This window comes from Pezoporus occidentalis, unplaced genomic scaffold, assembly GCF_034315485.1.
Source record: "Pezoporus occidentalis ecotype Australia unplaced genomic scaffold, CSIRO_AGI_Poc_V1 ctg20, whole genome shotgun sequence".
Classification (NCBI taxonomy): domain Eukaryota; kingdom Metazoa; phylum Chordata; class Aves; order Psittaciformes; family Psittacidae; genus Pezoporus; species Pezoporus occidentalis.
This window is the reverse complement of record NW_026913856.1, coordinates 8,059,845-8,074,546: the sequence shown is the minus strand read 5'-3', so window position 1 is coordinate 8,074,546 and position 14,702 is coordinate 8,059,845. Positions and strand designations below refer to the sequence as shown.

At 55.9% G+C, this 14,702-nt stretch overlaps 2 protein-coding genes across 2 annotated transcripts in view; both read left to right on the top strand.

The window, feature by feature from the left end:
- Positions 1–14,702, top strand: part of IRF8 (interferon regulatory factor 8) — a 209,455-nt gene that overhangs the window by 37,045 nt on the left and 157,708 nt on the right. The gene's annotated exons all lie outside the window — the stretch shown is intronic.
- GSE1 (Gse1 coiled-coil protein) overlaps positions 14,010–14,702 on the top strand; it is a 100,235-nt gene continuing 99,542 nt past the window's right edge. Inside the window, exon 1 of the mRNA XM_062618361.1 lies at positions 14,010–14,025. The gene's annotated coding sequence lies outside the window, so the exon portion shown is untranslated. The remainder of the gene's footprint in view (positions 14,026–14,702) is intronic.

Sequence of the window (14,702 nt, the reverse complement as noted above, 5' to 3'; positions counted from 1 at the left end):
CGAGGAAATTTGCAGTGCCAAAGCGAAGTGTGTTCTCATTCATAAACCCAGGGTTGGGGGGGGGAGACAACAGGAGGGATTAGGGAATTGCTGGCATTTCTTCCCTGGGGATGCTCTTATATCCATCACCCCCCGCTTCCAATCTGACATCACTTCAAGTGGTGGCAGGAACACATGCATGTTTAATGGTGTGAGTGCTGGGAAGAGAATATAGCTATTTACTGCTCAAAGGCCACGCTGGGGGCTGCCTTATGGCCCCTGGGAGTCTTCCTGCCTGCTCGCAGTGACTCATTGGATGGTGTAGGAGCTGGTTGTACGCCTGTAACCAGATGGTTGCTGTTGGGAGGATTGACTGTACCCAACCTGGGGGCTGCAGGGCTGGGATTACTGCAGGTTGGCCCTTGGGAGGGGGCAATGAGACCTGTTTACTGGTGTGCATCACTTGGGGGGCTGTTTGTATTTGCAGTGAGGGGGTTTAATGCATCCTGTGCTGGGAACCAGCTGGGATGGGGGAAGTTGAAGGCTGTGTCTAGCAGGGGGTTGCAGAGCCAGCAGCATCTGCCTCTCATCCACGTCCAAATCTCTCTGCCCTTTTATGAAGATGAAGCACTCAAGTCATCTCCACCCATGCACAGGCTTGGAAAGTCAAGGCATGGCTCTGCATGGGCGTTTGCCTTGCAGGGCTCTGGCTGATGCTGCGTGGGAAGGTGCTGGGCTTACCGGTAAGGGCAGAGCCAAGGGTGATGCTGCTGTTCCCCTCCAAGCACCTTACAGTGTCTTGGAGCATCCAAGCACCAAACCAGGCAAGAGGGGCAGGTCTTGGCACAAGCTCAAGCAGACATTGACTGCCCACTCCTCCTCTGTGTCTGGGAGGCCGTGGGGATGCGATTTGCCTGCATCCCTGTGGGATCTGGCTCTTTCCATGTGTGTGGGTTGTTGGGTTCCTTTTCTCCAAGGGGTTTGGAGGAGGAGCTATTTGCCTGGGCAATCTCCCTATTTGCATTTCTCAGCCTCTGCCGTGCAGGCTTTGCAACCTGGCTGAGCCTGCAGTGGCTGGATGGGGAGCTGAAGCAGAGAAAGGGGCTAGGGGATGCCAAGGAGGAGCATCCCCAACACAGGGGTACCCAGGAGCCAGCTGCCAGTCACCCACTTGCATTAAAAGCTCTTTCCCTCCTATGAAATTAGGCTCATTAAAGCAAAAAAGACCCAAAACTTGGCAGCAGCCAGGGTAGAGCTATGCTTTGGTGCAATGCTGCCTCGCTGCTCTGCTGACCTGAGGTGTGTGTGAAAACCTGTGTGAGTTTGGGGGGTCTCATGACTGGCAGCATCAACCCCACTTCTCCTTTTGAGGCTGGGAGAATGGCTCAATGGGTGCACTGTGGCTTGTGGGAGGATTGCGGTCCATTTTCTATGCTGCTGTTTCACTTCTGGTACCCAGAAATAGACTTAAACCCATCCTCCTGCTGCCCCACAAGGAGCTGAAGTGAAATCTAGAGGAAATCAGCCATTGCAGCCACATCTGTGGCCCAGCACTGGGGCTGCTGCCAAGACCCTCTGTGACCTGAGTCTGTTTCCATCATGACTGCCCTGCTGGCATGGGGGAAAGCAATAGGGATGCAGGGAGAGATGCTGGAGCAGGGGAATACACCCCAGAAACCCCGATGGGGATTTTGTTATGTATGCACACCCAGCTTTCAGCACCTTGTAAGATGGCAGAGACGGGCTTTGCTCCCCATCCCTCCTTCATCCCAGGGAGAAGGAGCTGCCTGCTCATGGAGCAGGTGTGAATGGGAGCAGATTGCCCTCTCCAGGGTCTCCTTTGGCTCTTGTAGCCACCTTCACATGTGCTGGGAGAGCTCTGGATCTTCTGCAGGACACCATAGGGTGCCAGGATGCTGGCTCTGCCAAGGAGTTGCGGGATGAAGCTGAAGATGTCACCTCCCAGGCCAGGAGTGGTCCAAGCAGAGTCACGGTGATGCTGCAGAGAGATCTCTCATAACCTGGCAAGCTGCTGGCTGTGGAGGCAGTTGGGTCCAAGCCATATTGTTGAGGATGTGGAGGAGGGATGAAGCTCACTGCATGGGATCAAGGGGTACGATAGGAGCTGGCTGGTCTGCACAGTAGATCCCCTGGTGTCCTGGGCCCACATTTGTCCTTAGCTCTGCCCACAGTGTGATGGGTCATGCGTGAGTGCGTGCTTGGGCTATAGCCATTTGTACAAGGTGTTTGCATGCACTGTTAACAATGGAGAAACTGGTGTGTTTGCACAGCTGGCATTTGGGTCCAAGACGTTGTCCCCGGCCTGGGACACAGGTGCCTTTGTTCTGGTACACTGCTTCTGGGGCTTTTGTGCTTAACAGAAATTCCATTTCCATGGTGGGATTTGCTGTTTGCTCCCCAGAGTGGTGGAGCCACAGTTCTGTCCATTCCACAGCTCCATCGCTGGTGTGCAGTGATCCCATGTGTCTCCTGCATCCCACACCCTGTGGACCATGACGGATGGAAAGCCATGACACCAAGGGGGACCAGACCCCTCCATGAGCAGTACCTGCCAGTACCAACACCAAGAGGGTGTGGGTATAGCCAAGATGTTCCAACCTGCTCTCAACAATTGGAAAGCTGCTGTAGGTATGGCATTCAGCTGGGGCAGGAGGGCTCAGTGGAGCTGCAGCTATGAGACAGGCGCTCTGGGTACGCTCCCATCCATGCTCCAGCCTTGCCAGGGTAAATCCAGCATTAACCAGAGCTGTGCTCCATCCTCCCTAATGAGCTGTGGTGCAAACGGAAGCCTGCATCTTTAAAGCATGGTTTGGTATCTCTGAGCTGGAGGGGAAAGCGCTGGGATGGCAGCGGGCAGGATCTGGGCGTCCTCACATGGGACGTGCTGGGACTCGTGTCGCCCTGCCCTGCAGCCTGTTTACGCCCTCATCCCTCTTCGGGATGACTTTGACGTATCGCAGATGTTTGCTGCTCGGGCTGGTCAGTGGAAGAGGAATGGCTTCGTATACATCGGAAGCACTGTAAATCACTGCGATGGGCTTCTCAGAAGGGCTTCCAGCCAAGGCCATAAACATATTGCCTTGGGCCAATGTGACATCCGCGGAGCTCCCCGGCCATCCACCCGGCCGGCACGGAGCTCAAAGGCGCTCTCGCATCCAGCTAGCACTCAACAGCTGATAACTTTTCCCTCCCCTCCCCTTTCCTTCCAAGAGTTGAGCTGTTCTTCGAGCTACAAAGCTCTCAAGGGCCTCCAGCCAACAGCATAAAGCCCAAGATGTAGGTTTAGTGAGCTGGGTGGTTTAGCGGTTACAAACCATACAAGCTGGCAACCAGGTTGCTCTGGGACCCCCAACATGGGCCAGGACCCCCATGCAGAAGCGTGGTCCCTCCCCCAGTGAGTGAAGGGTCTGGTAACTCTGGATGAGGTGATTTATTTCTACTGGCCACAACGCCTCCAGCTTCTTTGGGGAAAAAAAAGGTAAAAAACAATAAAAATCCTTGAGCACAATTAGATTTTTTTAAGCCATAGTCATCCCCCTCCTCTCTCCAGTGTTTTCCTACCAGCAATCATGTTTTACATCACTTTGGCTGATGATCCTTGTGAGGGATGCTGGATTTCAGACAAAAGAGCTGGAAAGGCTCTTCTGAGCTCACCTCAGCCCAGGGCAGGAGGAGTAGCTTCATAAAGAGGTTTAGTTAAGCAGCTTGGTCTAAAGGACATGGCATGGAAACAACTCCTGGGTGATGGATGCCCTCGTTGCTTTGTGGAATCTGAAATGTTCTGCTGGGGAGAATCCATCCCTGTGGTGGCTGCTGTTCCGTGCTTCAAGGCCACTGGGTCCTTCAGGACCCTCAGGGAAGGGTCGCCCCTCCAAAAAGTTTGCAATGTGGAAAAGAGCAAATAGGGGATCTTAAATCAAACTTGCCAATGCCTAATCACTACAAACCCATTGTTTTCATCTACAGGTCATAGCAGCCTCAGCAGGATGGGGCTGGGACATTGTGGGATGGTTTTCCAGCCCCTTTATCTGCTTGTTTGAGCATTGCTGCTTATTTGCAGCAGGGTCTGCCTGGGATTTGTCCTGCCTTTCCAGTGGGTCTTTCCATATGTGTGTTTGCTTGGCATAAACCCCTGCACAGAGTGGAGTTGCCTGCCCTCTGGATGCTTCCAAGAGCTGTAGCTTGGCTCCTAGACAGGTATTTGCTGCCTTTTACTGGCAGGATACTGCTTTGATGCTCTGTTCTCATTGCCTGCAGCTTCTCCATGTGTGCTTACCCTATAGGGTTTGGGGACCACTCTACGGCTGGGGGGCTCTTCCTGGTGGGTATCACACTCAGCATCCTCACTGCTGCTGGACCACCACTGATGCAGGTGAGCTGCTGGCAGCGGAACAAGCCGGGAGCTGCTCCCCCCCCCCCTTCCATGCTCTCCCTCCCTCCTCCTCCTCTTCCCTGCGGAGAGCATTTGGACAAATAAAGTTCGGAAAAAATCCTAGCTGGAGCTGCTGACTCCTTGTGCAAGCGGTTTAAAATAGGCCACGCTGTTCCAGGCCGGCGGCAGCCAGCTGGCCCCGCGGCCTCCCCGCTGGAAAACAACCGGGAACAATAACACGGGAGCCCCACGCCGAGCCTGTCACCGCGGCGCAGGCAGCGCTGAGACGTGACCCGCTGCCACCCTGCACCACCTCCTGCCCAGACACGGGGCTGGAGGGAGCAGAAGGGATGCTTGCGGCACAAGGAGGGGTAACTCGGGGGAGATAAGGAGGTATCTCCCTTTGTGGTGCAGGTGGGGTGTTGTGCCAGGGAGGGGTTATCGCTGTGAAGGCTTGGGAGGTAAGAGGGGATGGATGCTAACGCCGCAGGTATTGCCACCCAGCAACCTAATGGGGTTGTCTGGATGATAGGAATTCACCCCTGAATACAGCTGATCAAAGATTAATCTGATGTGGGCTAATTATAACATGAAAATAAACGAGTTAATGGCCAACTGAAGGACTCCCCAAAGTAAAGGACTGGCCATGTGGGAAAATCACATCCCAGTATTGCAAAGTTTTGATGAATCTATTTATGCCAGGAGGGGAAACAGAGGCACCAGCATTGTGGGGCTGGGGCATGAAGAGGAGCATCCCCCCCATGTCTCTGCCTAGAGGAGGATGGAAAGGCTCCATGGCCAAAGAGATACCTGCCAAGCTGGGGAAGGGGCTCTGGGGGGCCTGGTGATGCCCCTTGATAGGCACAGCGGGAGAAGGGCTTGGTACAGGGGAAGGATGAGCTGGTTGTTATAGGAATGAGCAATGAACCCTCAGCTCCGGTTGTGTTTGTGTGTTTTTAATCCAAAGCAGCGCCGCTGGCTGGGAGCCCAGGGGGAAGCGGGCCCCAGGTGGGCTGGACAGCGAGGTGCCGTGGGGTAGGACCACGTTCCCCCCGGGGCCAGCCGGTGCCGTCAGCCCGCGGTGCCTTTTCCGTGCTCGGCGGTCCTTCGGGGACAGGAAGGGCTGCATTGTAAGACGGCCTTCCAGGATTTCCTCCGGCAACCCTTGGAGCAGGATGCGGCCGCGCACCGGCTGCCAGGGGAACCTGCAGCCTGCAGGGATGCTGCGGTGGTCTGGGGACCCTGCTCTGCTCTTGTTCAAGCCAGACACAGGGTAATCCCAATGGGGCTCTGCAAAGGATGGGCCAGTCTCTATGGCAAAAGGGAGGGTTGAGAGCTGGCAAAGAGGTGGGAGCCCCATCAGCCCTGGCCTGATCCAGCACAGCCATCAGGCTCATTCAGAACCCTGGCCCAAAACTGCTGTGTAAAGGGGGCAATGAGGTCCTCAGTGCAGACAGTTCACCTCTTATCTGCCCCTAAAGGTGATCCGTGGCTGTCCCATGGACCAGCGTGCCAGCAAGAGCTTGGCCGGACATGAGGCAGGAGGAGCATGGTCCCCCGGGATAGATCCTGAACCGCAGGCACTGCAATGAGGATGTGAGCTATGCACCGGGGCTCCCATGGGACCAGGACATCACCCCAGTCCGAGCCTGTGTGCAAACACGGGGAGTGCCCTATCACTGTCCCTGGCTGGTTTCCTTGTCCCTGGCCACCACTGCTGGCATCTGATTTGCTTCCCTTCATCACTGTCCTTGGATCACTTCTCATGTTCCTTCCAGTGCAGTCTGGGAAAGCAGGAGAGCAAAAGCATCCATCCACTGGGACACAGCAGCCAGAGCCTTCTGCTCCAGCAGCACCACATCAGTCCAGAGCTGAGGCATCAACTGGAACCAGTCTGAGGGCTACAGCATCCTCCCCCTGCCGCTGATGCTGTCCATGCGTGACATTGGTGCTTCTCCTTTGCGCCTGCTCCCCTCTGTACTGGCTGCACCAAGAAGGGCAATTCCCTGTTGTGAGGATTAATGGTTGTGTGCAACTTGCCTTGAAGAGCTCTGCACCTTGGCCGGGGAAAGGAGGAGGAGGATTTGGCAGCCAGGAGCAGGGAGATTAGCAGAGATTTGCTAGATCTCAAGGACATAAGTGCCAAGTTTCATTTGCTGGAGTAGGAGTCCTGCAGCAGGGGACCCCGAAGGATGCTGCGTGCCCGTATCAGCTCGCTCCAGTGCCCAGGGCCTGCTGGGAGGGACCAGGGCTTTCTGCCTGGGTCAGTGCTATGGAGAGATGCCATGGAGTCAGCTATTTGCTTGCATGGTTTTGAATAGGTTCTGAGGGCTCCTCACTGGCACAGCCAGGGCCATGGGGGTGTCTGTGTCCCTGCAGTCGTGGAGGATGGAGCTCTGTGGAGCAGTGTGAGATGGAACAAACGTGATGCTCCTTGAGATACACAGGAGAGTACAGCTCGGCTTTAAACCAAGCCCATATGATGCTGATGCTAAAATGCCTTTGGGAGCACAGCCCCTCACCACTGGGGAGCAGCAAAGGGGGTGAGCTGGTACCCACGGCACTTCACCAGCGGCACGGTGAGCCTGGAACCTCTTGTGTAACAAGGAGCGAGAGCATCAAAGGGAAATGCCTGAGCAAAGCAATAACCCACGCTAACAACAACAACAACAAAAAAACACCCCTCTCCCCTTTCATTTCCCTCCCTCCCCTCTTGACCTTGAGGAATGCTGGAAGGTGTCATGTCATCAGCATTTCCCAGCCGCTGGGAGCTGGAGGGGGGGGGGGTTCTTCCTTCAGGGCTCCCTGCCAAGAATAACAGCCGACTCCAGCAGGTCGGCACAGGAAGGGAACGGCTGGAACCTGATTTGCAGTCAGACGCTCCGAGAGCCAGAATGCGTTTTATTGAGGAGGTCTCCAAGGAGGCATAAACCTTCCCCCCACCCCCCCCGAAAAAAAGAGAAAAGAAAAGGAGAAAAAAAATAAAAAAGCCTTTCCGATGGAGCTGTGATTTTTTATATATACATATATATGTTTATTTAAAGAAAAAAAAAAAGCCTTTAAGATAAACTTGCTTTTGGTTCATGCTGCTGGTGTTGATTTACAGCAGGGGCAAGAGTGGGGAGGAATGGGGAGAGGCCGGGGATGGGGAATCCCTGGTGCACCTGGATTTGAGGCTGGGAGTGCAAAGAGTCCTCTCGGATGAAGGCACATTTGCCCAGTGCGATCAGGGTTCATCTCTGCTGATCGCAGTGAGCGCATCCCTTGGGATGGATGCATTTAGCAGAAGTCAGAGGGAGACATGCAGGAGCAATTCCTCATGGGAAGGGGACATTGCTTGCCTGGGAGAGAACCTGGACACAGGTCATGAGGTTCAGTGTCCCCCCATCGTAGCTGGTGCTCCTCACTCTGACCATGCTGCCCATTAAACACTCCATGGCTGGAGGCATGGGAAGGTCCCAAGGACCACTGTGTGCTGACAGCATCCACATGGCTGGGGGGGCCAAATCCCTCTGGAAACCCAAGTTTGGTTGGGAAAGACATTAGCAGGACACAAGGACACAGTTTAACAGGGCAGACCAGACAGGAGCTAGCAGAGGAGGAAATGCCTGGCCCACATGGAAGCTGGAGGAGGACAGAAGGGGTTCACGGCCACAGAGGTACTTGTGAAGCTGGGGACGGGGCTCTGGGGGCTTGTGATGCCTCTTCATAGGCACAGCAGGAGAGGGGCTTGGTACAGGGAAGGGATGAGCTGGTGGTTATAGGAATTCAGGAGGTCTGGGCTCACACCACTGCAGATTGGCCCTTTTACCTCAGTACCCCCAGGCATGACATCCGAAGGGATGTGTTTGTCATGGATGATGGGATCCAGTGCCATGCAGGGAAGGTGAGCCTGCAGCAGGAGGGATGAGTGCCTGCTTCTACTGTATGGCCGGTACTTTCCTCATACATCACTGCTTGCCACAGTGGGGCCAGACCTTGCACGGCTGCAGGCTTCTGCCCTATTATTGCCCAAGAAATCATTCCAATACAGAAGTTTCTCACCCTTTGGCTGCAGATGGGACAATTGACTCCTGATCCACTCCATCTTGCATTTTACCTTTGAAAAAGAGAGGAAACAAGCCCTGTCCATCACCTGGCCACCTGAAACCACAGGAGAGCCTCCCAAACAAGCGCTTACACCAATTCTTAGAGCAAAGACACTGATGGCAGCCCTTCATTTCCAGTCCTTGTGGCGAACCTGCTGAGTTCCCAGTCCTTGGTCTCCTCATCTCCTCCCACAGCTCACTAAATCCTGCAAGACGATCCCAATAACAAGCATGGGCCTGGATCAGTTTGTTTGCAGAGCTTCATCCTTGGGGACACCTGGTACCCTTGGTTCACATAAGCTTCAGATACGCAGCAGTTGGCTTCAGGGTAGCAGAGACTGGGGGTGTTTGCACCCCATTGAGACATCTCAGGGTTGGGGCTACGATGGGTTTGGGTCACAGACACTGTTGCCAGGACCCCAGGGTGCTGCTGGCTGGGTGCTGTGTTAACAGCTTGGATCCTCACGGCTGATCCGCATCCTGCTATCGGGAAGCACCAAGGAGGAGCATGGTCCTTGCTGCCGGCTCACAGCCGGGGTTGTGGGATGTGGTGAAGCCATGCAGCTCTCCAGCTCCCTTTTAATTCCTTTCCCAGCTGCGTTGCCTCATCGCCATGACCAGGCTGTAACCGGAGCGGGTCAGCGTTTTGCTGATGGAATGTTTTTCCACCGGGAAATACCAATTTCTGTGGGAACATCTCAATTTTGACCAAATTTTCGGGGGCGAGAATACTTAAAAAGCAGGCCTTTCAGGGAGGTTTGCCTTCCTCCTAACACTGGTTTGGAGATGAGCAGGAGGGGGTGGGTTGTGGAGCACACAGGGGTAGAAGTAAAATCAGGGCTAAGGAAAGCCTGAGGTGTGCTTCAAATATAGCAAGCTAGAATATCTTTGTAAAAGTCAAAATGGAATAAACTGGCATATTAACCTTAGGACAACTTTCAATCTGGATTCCAGAGATTCGGCCTTTGGTTATCTCTCCCTCTGTATTTATACAGCTAACTTTGCCTTTTCCCATGCTGTGCTACTTGAGCATCGCAGACATTGCTGCATCCTGGGTTTGACATCCCGGGTACCAGGTATCGGCAGGGGCAACATGATGCTGAACGGGAGTTTTGGCTGAGCAGGAGCTCATTGTGCCCAGGGGGGATGATGGCACCTAACTCCCTTGGGCTCTATTGGAGCTCCACCAACTGCAGATCCAGCCCTGGCTCCCGTGGCTGCCCGGTGGGGCAGATGGCATCTTCCACTGGTGAATAACGGGCTGGGAATAGAACGCTGAAACCAGAGACCGTGTCTTCCCGTTGCATCTTCAGCGTCATGTGAGAGGCTCCTTCTCTCCCATCCCACTCAGCAGCGGCCAGGCCTTGCCTAGAAATAGCTCCTGGCGCTCACAGGGCAGGACCTCGACCTGCCCCGCCGCGTGCCATGGAGCCGATGCCACGCATAGCCCTGCACTGGGGCTTGGTAGCCAAGCAGGAGCTGAGCAGGATGGGAAAACACTTTGAGCTTGGAAATCACTTTGTGCTGCCTCCAGGGGGGATGCCAAGGCCCTGGCAGGGGTTTGTGCCCCAGGACCCCAGGAGGACGTAGGGTGCAGAGTCCCTGCGTGGTGTGAGACCCTGAGGGCACTGCATGGTGCTCCTGAAACTATTTGCACTGACAAACCTCTTCTTCCTTTTTTTTCTCCCCACCTCCTTCTTGCTCCCCTCTCCACCCTTTTTTAATAGCAGCCTCTAACAGCCACTCTCATTCTTCTTTGTTGACACGGCCCTTTGGCACCAGCACTTGGCATTTGCAGAGCAGCTCATTCTGGAAAGGAAAAGCAAAAAAAAAACCTCTTAAAAACACCCCAGCAACTCAGCCCTTGTGCCTCGCAGGGGACGTGGCTCCCTCCTGCCCCGCAGGGCACTGTGCCATAGGGTGAATCAGTGCCTGGGCTCGGCCAGAGTGAGACAGGAGGTCCAGGATGGGGTTAACACCACCCGATGGCCAAGCAGGGACTCGGTGCATGGTGTTCTGTTCCATGTATATTCGTGCTCATGTGCACCTCTGGGCTGGACCTAAGGCTCCTGGTTGGACCTGGCCACTGGGTCCAGGCACTGAGCACATCCCTGTAGTGCCTTTATCCCCTGGCTGTAGCAGGAGCAGCAGTTTTGTTTGCTGCAGCATCTCCAAAAGCACTTGGCAGAGCAAAGCAGCTCAGGCTGCAGTGGCCATCAGCGACCCTCTCCTCTGCCCAGAGTCACCTTTCTCCATGGGGACCATCCCAGCAGCATCCCTCCCTCCCAGCCATGGACCACCCTTGCTGCAGTCCCTGTGCTCCGGTCCATGGCTATGCTTTTGGGACAGGTTATGGGGCTGTGTCCCCTTCCCATCCACTCACCCCACAGCTCCTTGTCCCTGTGTGCAGCTTATTTTGTGTCTTTTTTTGTTATTTCAGGCTCCCGCCCACACAGGGGCAGATGTTCCTGCTCACACCGGCGTGATCTTGGCTGACAGCATCCCTGACTCACCTGCATGGCCACGCAAAGGACAGGGAGAAATAAGAGTTTACAAGCAGGAGAAAACCTGGCTGGGCTTTTCCAAGCAGAAATGAATGGGGAAAAAACAATCAATTAAGAAAGCCCAAAAGTTCAAAGGAAGGTTAAAGCAGTGGATAAAGGATGTATCCCAGCTATTTCCATGAGCCAGCCCTATCTTTTCCATCTGAAAAATCAGTGCTGAGTGCAGAGATCAGCCTTTTAAAATGAAACAAAGACTAAAGTAAACTGGCAGAGAAAAATACAGCTGTGCAGTGCAGAGTTCATGTTCCTGAACCCCAGGCCAATGACCCAGTGTCCCGCAGGGACCACACAGTGGTCACAGTGTCATCCTCACCAGGTGACACTGTGACCCTCAGGCTGGCTGCCCTGTGCCTCAGTTTCCCCATGTGGCACAGAGGGCATCGTCACCCACGCCTGTATGTGGTGGCATTTATGTGCCAGCGTTGGGTTTAGAACAGGGATGATGGTGAGGCACGGTGCCAGGGTTTGCTCTGCGGGATGCTGGGAGCCCATGGGCAGAGGTGGGAGCCTGGTCAGGCACCATGGCGAGGCAGCGACTGTTCTTCCTCCCTGTCCACGCACGGCTGGGAATTGCTTCCTTGGAGAAATATTCCCTTTTCAAACAGCAGACCTTGTGGAGGATTATCCGGAGGGGGCGGCGGGGGGGAACAGTCATGCTGTCTCGAAGGCACTGTGTTGTTTGAAATGCTCTTTAAGGCACTTGATGACTCACAGCAACAGCTGGAAGGAATAAGCAGTTGGTAATTTCCATATTAACCTCCCGGTCCTGGGGATGGGGGGGGGGGGATCTGCAGCACGTGCCTGCTCCGGAGGGTGCAGTGGCACCTTGCTTGTGTGCTGTGAATGGGTGCTGCTGGGCACCGTCCTGCAGTGCTGGGGATGGAGGCGGGAATGGGGATGCGGATGGGGATGGGGATGGGAGTGGAGTAGAGATGATCACAGCACTGGGCAAGCTGCTTGTCAATCCATCCCAACCCGATGTAAGCCAATGGAGCTCTGCACCATGAGGCCGCTCAGGGCTGTTTGTACAGCACCTTGCACAACCAGCACCATGTCCTGACGCAACGCAGTCACGCAGCAGCCGTCCAACCCCTGCCTTTAAGGGACATCTGTCCCTGGGGCTTGACTTCGTGCAAAGGGACAATTGTGCGTGCCAAGCCAGCAAGGAGGTCTTAGGATGGGCGCAGGGAGGATGTTTGCCTCCTGAACCTGGCCCGCAGCCATCCAGCTTGAGAGAGGACCCATCCTGCACCGCATCCCGCTCCGGCTGCACCGCATCCCGCTGTCCCCATGGTGCTGGGCTTGGAAGAGGAGCCCGAGCTGTCACCATCCCCAGCCCTTGGGGGTTGCTTTAAAACGCCGTCTCCAGCAGGAGGGCTGCGAGCCGGCGGGAGCCGCGGTGGAAAATCCTGTGCTAGGCTCGGCTGGATCCCCGCGAGCCCCAGGGGATGCGTTTGCCGCCAGGGCATATGTTTTCAGTTCTTGCCGAGGCTGACTTGAGAAATCTTCTCTCCCTCCCAGCTCTTCTGTTGCAAACAGCAACCGCAGGGCAGGGGCGGCAGAGGATGATAAATGAGCTGCTCTGTCCCTGCGCAGCCAAGGCCCGGGAAGCTGCTGCATCCCCGGGGTGTGTGGGGGGGAGAGCCGGGGGGCTCACGGCGCCTCCGGAGAGTGGCACGGAGGGTTGGTGTTGTGGGGAAGGGGAGGGAAAGGAGGGGTCTGGCCCTGCTGAGCTCCGGTCCTTGAATGCAGCGCGTTGTTTCCTCGCCCATCTGTGGAGCAGGCGGGAGAGCATCTGTCGGCTGCGCTCGAAGGGTGGGCTGAGCCGGTGGCCGCATCTCCCCTGGGGAGCTCCGGATGGGCAGCCGAGCCCCCCGTGCTCCATGAAAACCCAAAGGGAACACAAGCATTCCCCCATCCAGTGGTGCTGCTGCCCGCCGTCCAGGACCCCATCCCACTCGGATTGCCCCTTCCCATCCAGGCAAAGGGGGGTTACACTGAGAGACCACGTGCACCTCTAAAGAACATCTGAGTCATGGCCATCCCACCACATGCCCCGCTCCCCGTGCCCTCAGTGCATAGAGCAGCCACCACATCAGGCCTATAAATAAAGGGAAAATAAACGAGGCCTTGCTGTCTTCTGGAAACCCCTGGAAAAAAGAACCCAGCCCCATCGAGTCCGTTCTCCCCAAGGTATCGTGTTCCCCGCTTTGTGTGTCGCCTCCCACCCCCCCTTGCTTCTCTACTGCCGGAGCCATCTGCGTGGAAACTGGATCCGGGTCCCCGAAGAGCCCTCCTGGCCCCTGCCCGCGCTCCAGCTGATGTCACACAATCTGCTTGATCTCATGGCCAGTTGCCGGGGAGCTCCGGACGCCGTCACCCGTGGTCGGGGTGGGAGATGACATGAAGGGCTGGTCAACACAAGACGGGGGTAGCTGCGGTGCCCCAAGGGTGAGGGTTGTGCTCACACTGGGGATGATGAGGAAGAGGAACGGGGACGACGCGGCTTTTCCGCATCAGGCTGTGCTGATGCGTGGCTTAGGCTCTCAGCCCCCTGTCCCTTACGTCCCTGTGTTCCTACTGCAACGATCAGCCTTGCCTCTTTGGGTTTAACCCTGCACAGCACCTTCAGCAGGACAGGCTGTTCTGGTTTAAGCCCATCTGGTAACTCAGGAGCCAGGACACGGGCTCAGGGCTTCGCAAGGACAGGACAAGGGATGTTGCAGTGACTTTCCATGAACTCAAACTCAACGGTACTGCCGTGTGCAGGCTTCCTCCTAAAATGACTGCTTAAATACATCCTTACAGCTACTAATATATTGTTTTTATTGGGAGAGCTGTGCCGAGCCAATGGGCATGCTGACTTAGATGCTCGGGTGGTTAATAAGTCAGGTTTAATTGTGGCTGGACCTCAGTACAGTTTGCACTTCCGTGGTGCCTATTGTCCAAGGACAGCAAAGTGCTTTACAAGCATTAAATCTTATCACAGGCTGCAAGGCAGGTAAGGATATACCGGGATTATTGCATGCGTCGCTGAAACGCAGCCAACTCCGGCTGGGAACACATCAGCTATTTACCAGTGAGTGGCAAAGCGATGCAGCATTTTAGGACCGAGCGGGAAATAGAATCTGGTATTGAACTGGAACAGCAGCAGGGCTTTTTAAACGCGAAATAAATCACCGGGCGGTTGGGACGTTGAGTTAAGGGCTGGTGGGCAGCGCTGTGAAGGGCAGAGTCCTGCGGGCTCCGTCCTGCCCGTGCGGACGCGGTGCCGGAACACGCCGCCCAGGGGAGGGGGAGCCGCACAAAAGGCCGTGCAGTGCCGAAGGGACGGCGCTGATGGGGTGGGAAGGAGCAACGCGTGCGGGCCGCCCCCGATAAACCCCCTCGGTGGGGTGGGCTGCTCAATCCCCCCCACCCCCTTTATCCCATTCCCCCCCTTGGGGTCCCTCCGCGCTGTCGGTGAGGGGGGTGTTGCAGAGGCTCGTTCCTCCCCCCGGGCCCCCCCCCTCTTTCGCAGGCAGGTCGCAGCGGGGGGGCCGGGGAGGAGCCGGGCCGGGGGCGCCGGGGCCGGGAGGCGGCCAGCAGCCGCCCTTCCTCCGCGCCGCCAGCGGCACCCAAACTTTCGCACCGAACTTTTTGTTGTTGTTGTTTGTGGGGAAGAGATTTTTGCGTTTC